The sequence below is a fragment of the Saccopteryx leptura genome, chromosome 5 (genome assembly GCF_036850995.1).
Source record: "Saccopteryx leptura isolate mSacLep1 chromosome 5, mSacLep1_pri_phased_curated, whole genome shotgun sequence".
Taxonomy (NCBI): Eukaryota; Metazoa; Chordata; class Mammalia; order Chiroptera; family Emballonuridae; genus Saccopteryx; species Saccopteryx leptura.
Genome location: NC_089507.1, coordinates 66,380,779 through 66,388,284, shown reverse-complemented (window position 1 = coordinate 66,388,284; position 7,506 = coordinate 66,380,779). Strand labels below are relative to the sequence as shown.

The 7,506-nt window shown below is 39.5% G+C and overlaps 1 non-coding gene across 1 annotated transcript; it reads left to right on the top strand.

The window, feature by feature from the left end:
- Positions 1 to 2,191: 2,191 nt before the first annotated feature.
- Positions 2,192 to 2,267, top strand: TRNAD-GUC (transfer RNA aspartic acid (anticodon GUC)). Its single transcript has one exon. It is a non-coding gene; the product is annotated as a tRNA-Asp (tRNA).
- The last annotated feature ends 5,239 nt before the right edge of the window (positions 2,268 to 7,506 follow it).

Sequence of the window (7,506 nt, the reverse complement as noted above, 5' to 3'; positions counted from 1 at the left end):
GGCTTTGCTTGTAAGATAATGGGGTATTAAATATTTATGAGAAAAGGTAACAAACATGGGGTTTTAGAATTTTGTTTTGTTATTGTTTTTGGCTGTCTAGCACCAATTTTGCCTTTTTTTTTTTTACAGAGACAGAGAGAGGGAAAGACAGGGACAGACAGACAGAGATGAGAAGCATCAATCATCAGTTTTTCATTGCGACACCTTAGTTGTTCATTGATTGCTTTCTCATATGTGCCTTGACCATGGGACTACAGCATACTGAGTAACCCCCTGCTCGAGCCAGTTAATTTGGGTTCAAGCTGGTGAGCTTTGCTCAAACCAAATGGCCCCTGCTCAGGCTGGCGACCTCGGGGTCTCGAACCTGGGTCCTCTGCATCCCAGTCCTATGCTCTATCCACTGCGCCACCGCCTGGTCAGGCCAATTTTGCCTTTCTTATAACACCTAGGGTTTTCTCTTTTAGAACTTATGTCTTCATTATTAAACAAAATCTACTAAAACTGTCATCAGAATCCTGCTTTTCTTAGTTAGAGAGGAGACATGTGACCCTAGCTAGGACAACTGGATACTATGCTACCAGAATGTGCATCTTGAACACAGAGATTTAAATGTAGTAACATTCCTGCTACAAGATAATTTTATTGGTTTCTCTTCTGAATCTTTGCCTGGTTCCTACCATAATAGTTTGACCAAGTTTTAGGACCCCTAATATTGTGCCAATAAGTTTTCCATTGATTAAGTTAGATGTATTTAGTTTCTGTTGCTTACAACCAAAGAACCTAAATTACACAATATTCATAGTTGAATTTGAGCATCTCTATTTCAGGAAGATATTTTCCCAAGGTAATGAATTTAGCAATAAGATGGTAATTGGTGTCACAGATGAGATCGCATACCAACTATATAAAATGAACAGAAAAGCACAGGTAGGTAAGAGTGCTCAGGAATGTGAACAGGGTCAGGTAGGTGAAGAGAAGCCAGCATGATAAAGTTGAAAGGAAGAAAGGTAACAGGAAAATCAAGAGAATATGCTAGTAAGAAAATCCAAAATAAACCTATAGCAATACTAATAAATATAAGTAAACTCTTTGTAAAAGATGTTTTTAATATTGTCTCTAATAGCAAAACACTAGAAGCAACCTAAATATTCAAGCTAATTAATTTAGAGAAAATATCCTAATTGTGGAATTTAATACCATTATTGACAATGATATGAAGATATTTAAGAGCATGCTTAACTGTATATGTTACTGTTATTTTGGAAAATTAAATATTCTTTATTGGGCTCAAGCACACAGTGGAAGTTTACTTGCTTTTCACTTGGGAAATAGTTTTTCTATAAAATAAATACTGGTAATGATCTTACTAAAAACTAAGGTACATATTTATTTCTACAGTGCTAGCTTTAATAGACTCAACAAACCAGAATTTATAAAGTACTTATTATGCATTATTAGTGTGCCACGGCTTGGAGCGATACTAAAAAATACAGAATAAAGTCTTTTTACTAATAGGAAATGGCACAAATACTTATAAGTAGTTCATGAACTGAAGTTGTATCTTTTTTTTTAAAGATTTTATTTATTAATTTTATGGGGGGTGGCGAGAAGTATCAACTCATAGTAGCTTCACTTTAGTTGCTCACTGATTGCTTGTCATACAGGCCTTGACCAAGCAAGCCCAGGGTTTCAAACTAGCGACCTCAGTGGTCCAGGTCGACACTCTGTCCACTGAGCCACCACAGGCCAGGTAAAGTTGAATCTTGGTAAATGATGAAGAATTTGCCAAATTTTGAGTTTTCTACTCAGACTTTGGCTGAGTAAAGCCTGCGGGAAACGTGGCTTTTATGTGAACCCGAGTGGATCCATGAGGACAGCATCTGAGGCCGTCAGTCAGTTAAGCTTCCTGCAGTAGGAGCCCTGAGTGCTGCATTTTTATGATCACATATGAGGCCACAAGTAGGGAGGCAAGGGTTAAATAATAAAATGCCTTACAGTTAAATACTACAAAGTTTAGATTTATACTTTAGGTCTTACGGTGTAAGAAAGAGGTTGAAATACTAACTGGGCAGAGTGGCAAATTAGACTTGATCAAAAGAGAGAGCCTTAACTGCTAAGTTTCTGTCTTGGGAATTGTGGACAAGTCCTGCCGGGTGTGAGGACAACGGAGACACAAAGACCCAACTCGGAGGCCCTGGCCGGTTGGCTCAGTGGTAGAGCGTCGGCCTGTCGTGCGGAAGTCCAGGGTTCAATTCCCGGCCAGGGCACACAGGAGAGGCGCCCATCTGCTTCTCCACCCCTCCCCCTCTCCTTCCTCTCTGTCTCTCTCTTCCCCTCCCGCAGCCGAGGCTCCATTGGAGCAATGATGGCCCGGGCGCTGGGGATGGCTCCTTGGCCTCTGCCCCAGGCGCTAGAGTGGCTCTGGTCACGACAGAGCAACGCCCTGGATGGGCAGAGCATCGCCCCCTGGTGGGCGTGCCGGGTGGATCCCAGTCGGGCGCATGCGGGAGTCTGTCTGACTGTCTCTCCCCGTTTCCAACTTCAGAAAAATACAAAAAAAAAAAAAAAAAAAAAAAAGACCCGACTCGGGGGACCAGGTTCAGTGACGCAGATCCACTTTATTCAGGAAGTAAGCTAGCTTATACACATGGGTTCAGCCTATAGGTGTTACAGCGTGTCCTTCATAGCCAATGGCTGAAAAGATCAGGGAGCTGCATGGTTGGGGTTGAGTCACTTCCTTATAGCGGCGAGCTTCCTTCCGGGGTATGCCCAGGAGGCTTCTGGGAGCTGGAGTATTCTCACAGCATTGCATCAGCCACAGCTGCTAGGAATGCACTCAGCACTCCACCCACAGGGAATAAATTATACGTGTTGCATGAGGTTAATATTTTGGGGTCAAGATGAACTGGAATTATTCACTTACAGTCAGAAAGAAAATTGCACCCAGGCTTAAAGAATTGGTATTGGTTCTCAATCAATCAATCAATCATTATTAAGTAACTACACAAATACTATATCATCTCTACTTCCCAGGGGTTTGTTCCCTTAATACAATAATAATAGCACATTATTAATAATAATAACACACTACTGTTAAAACATAAACTGAGGTACATTAAAATTTTGAACAGTACGTTTGAGCATACATCAGTTCAAATTAGGCAGCATCAAATTGAAGGTGGGTAGGGGTGCCCTACCAACAGGAGGTACAGAAAGGCTTTTATAGAGCAGAAGCAGAAAAAAGAGCAGGGAAATGATTTGAGTGGCTAGAGCTTAAGCAGTTGCCTTATTTGGGAAAGCTTAGTTAGCTGTTTGTTATTGGTTGTCGTTAAGTTTTTATTTCTCAACCTTGAGGTGTTTTTAAGAAATGACTCTGGTTTAGCTTGTGGTTTGTTTACATAGAATGCCAAAGCATTAAGGCCACCTTGGTCTGATGGCCTCCTTGTTTAATTACTTTAACCCTCCTTACTATTTCCTTAACCTTCATATTGGAGTCATAGTAAAAGGAAAAATCTAAATTTTTCATGTTGGGAATAGATTGGTTTTTAGAAGTGAACTAAGATGGGTAAGGTATGTTTGTGCGTAGGTAAACTCAGGAAGAACTCAGCCTCAGTCACTGTTGGTAGAGAGCCTAAAGCAAAGTCAAAGCATCCACCAACTCAGCTGCTGCTCTGGACAACAGACTACTCCTGGCCCTGCAGACTGGAGACCAGAAGCATAAAGTAAGCTCTTGCCAGCTGAAATCTGCGACAGGACAGCCTCTGGGCTGTCCTTCAAGAGTCTCCTGTCACGTGGACAGGATTGAAGTCTCCCCAAGAAGCTGTGAGGACACAAGAAAGAAGAGTACTTGATAGGGAGACTGTGGAAAGAAGACAGTGAGAGAGAAAATTGGGAATGAAATGAGAAGGAGTCTTAAAAATAAGAGTTTATTACTTTTCTGTGGAACATAAGAGCATATTTAATCAATTAAAGTAAAAACTCCCACCTTTCAATTGTAGACTTCTTTAGAATAGCTATGTGAACACTTCAGTTAAGAAGCAAAACAAAACTGCCTTGTCCAATGTTGGTTCACAAACTCCTGGCTTCCCCCAATGAAATTTGAAACTAGATCCAGTAAATGGAGGGCAAGGAGAGAGTGAAGAAAGAAGCAGCCACTGAAGATTGGTAGGTGGTAGGTTTAATAAGCAAGAGAACTTAACATAAAAGGCTTGTCTAGTGCAGTTGCAAGACAATGAGATCTCCAGACCTAACCACCAGAATTTTAAGAGTTTATGTAGACACCTCATTGGGCTTCAGTCACATAAACAGTCCAGATGGTCTCAATAACACATTACTCTCTCAAGTCGGTGTGCTTGAAGTTAAGGTGACCAACCATCCTCCTTTAGGGAGGACAGTCCTTCTTTTGTAAGTTCCATCCTCCCTCGAAAAGTGTCCTCCTTTTTGATATTGGAAGACTAATCTGTAAATGTCCATATTCCATAGTTGCAAAGTCGATCCATTGCATGTGATGTGATGTATTTGTATTTGACGTGACAATTTGTCAAGGATCAGTACAGTGAGGCGAGACGCAATTATGAGACACACGCACTCCACATGAGAGACTTTGAGAGAGTGCGCAATATACTGAACGCGCAAATGGCTTTGTGTACGTCTTACTGAAATACAACACAGCACGTACCACATTGTAAACTCATGATTATTTCTTTCTCAGTGAATATTCAATCATAGGCAGGTAAGCACAATTCATGTTTCATTAATTCATTATCTATTTAATAATTTCCAAATATGTATAATTCTATTTACAAGAATTTTTCCAAAATTTGAGTTTTAAAGTGGAAATCTAACCTCAAACCATATCTATTAATTAAGCATTTTGATTAAATAGTTGCATAAAACAGATGTTTTTTAATTAGAAAGTGATAAATACATCCAAATATCACTCCAAATTAGTGGTTATGTTTGATATTTAGTTTTACTAAGTGAGTACTTTTTTCTTACAATTATTATTAAAAATTAATAGACATGTAAGCATAATTACAATATAAAATATTACAAATGTTTTTATTATGCATTTATCATTTACAGTGTATTATTGTTGCAATAAATAAAATGTTTCTTTTATTTACGATATTGCTTTCTTTAATTTATTTTTGTCCTCCCTTTCATTGTAAAAAAGTTGGCCACCTTATTGAAGTAGACCACACTAGCATGGGGGTAAAGAGCCTGCAATTGCCCAGGTTGAGCTTGTGGGTCAGCCAGCGGTCACACACTCTGGATGACCTCCTCCAATACCGCAAAACGATGGTGAGAGAGAATTAACATTAAAGAAGAGCAATGCAGCATGACTTCTTGCTCATGTGCTGTCCAATCTTCATCAGCTTTGCCCTTTGGCGTTAGTAGGTTTATAAAGTGTTGAGGAATAATCTCCACAGCTCTCCTACTATGTGACATAAGAGAATAACTCAATTTTGAGTATTAAAGTGTAATAATTGTTGTAGATCCTCAAACAAAATAACTAATTCCAAAAAAGTTAGTGTTTCCAAAATTCCTTTGAAATATAGCTTTGATTTAATTCAAAAAGTTAATAAACTGTCATACATTTTTAATAAAATATAATTTACGATGTTTTTTTCTAAAGATTAAAGTAAAAGAACATATTATGACTGAATAAATGTATGTTAAAATTACAAATATAACCCCTACCAGGACAACTTTGGCAGATGAATGTTACTCATATACCTTCATTTGGCAAACAGTTGTATGTCCACATTACAGTGGATACATATTCCGGATCTATAGTAACCTCTGTCAGAACAGGAGAGGCTGCTAAGCATGTTATAGCTCATTGTCTGTATGCATTGTTCTATTATTGGATTTCCTAAACTGGCTAAACTGAAAATGCTCCTGCATGTGGAGCAAAAGCATTTACTGTATTTTGTCATGCTTACAATCTTTTTTTTTGTTTTGTTTTCTTTGTTTTTTTTATTTATTTTTTTTTATAATTTTATTTTTTTAATGGGGCGACATCAATAAATCAGGTTACATATATTCAAAGATCAACAAGTCCAGGTTATCTTGTCTTTCAATTATGCTGCATACCCATCACCCAAAGTCAGATTGTCCTCTGTCACCTTCTATCTAGTTTTCTTTGTGCCCCTCCCCCTCCCCCTTTCCCTCTCCCTTTTCCCCCTCCCCCCACCCCCGTAACCACCACACTCTTATCAATGTCTCCCAGTTTCACTTTTATGTCCCACCTACGTATGGAATAATGCAGTTCCTGGTTTTTTCTGATTTACTTATTTCACCTCGTATAATGTTATCAAGATCCCACCATTTTGCTGTAAATGATACGATGTCATCATTTCTTATGGCTGAGTAGTATTCCATAGTGTATGTGTGCCACATCTTCTTTATCCAGTCGTCTATTGACGGGCTTTTTGGTTGTTTCCATGTCCTGGCCACTGTGAACAATGTTGCAATGAACATGGGGCTGCATGTGTCTTTACAATCTTTAAAGTTAAGGTATTATTAAAGTGTACTCAGCAAACATTTTAAGGTCAATTTAAAAAAAAAATTTTAAAGGGGGTAGTCATATCCTGGAATTCCTATGGGTCTACCATATCATGCTTTTTACTTAAAAAAAAATTACATTTCTTTTGAATGCTGATGAACAGGAGACACCAAATCTTTTTCGCCTGCAAACTACTACCTTCTTTATTACATCCAGCTAATAACACTGTTTTGTCTTTTTCCAAATAGCTCCAGATATATAGAAAAGATTTATATAGGCGGATGGGGATCCTCAAACCCCTCAGCGAGATCTTCTGAGCATGGCTTTTAAGATACCTAGAGGCAGAAAAAGCCCAATAGAGATCAGGGGAACTACCAGCTTTTAGGATACACCCTTAAAGGCTCCAACACCCCAAAGTGGTCTCATAGGATGTCATCTGGGTCCTGCTTCAATAGGGGAAAGGAAGGTCATTGAGCTAAAGCCTGCCAGGCTTACTGGCCTCTGCTGTGAGGAAACAGGGACACTGGAAGGCAGGCTTCCCCCTCGCTCCTCTAAGGGAGGGTTCAGTCTCTTCCAGCCCTGCTCCAGCCACCTATGACCTAACCTTGCCCAGAAAGCTGGGGTTGGCCACTGAAGGCTGAAGGTGCCCAGGGCTGTTGACCCCATCTACGACACTGTGGACGAGCCTAGGGTATTTCTTCCAAGAAGCAGGTAAACTGATCTCATTTGCACAAGGGCCACTTAACTATGTTTTGCCTGAATAGTCAGGTTTTTTATTCTTCCCTCAAAGATCTCTGCTGTGAGTGTTGATAGTCCTATTTTCTGCTGCTTTGCTTAATATATAGTGTTTTCTTTATCCCTCCTACCTCAATGCCCCACTCATATTTCAGGCTGGGACCTACTTCTAATTTAGAGCTCTCTTTCCCCCTTTTGCCAACTTCTATTAGGAATCTACCTTTGCCACCCAGCTTAGTGTATCCCAAGGTTCTCTTGAC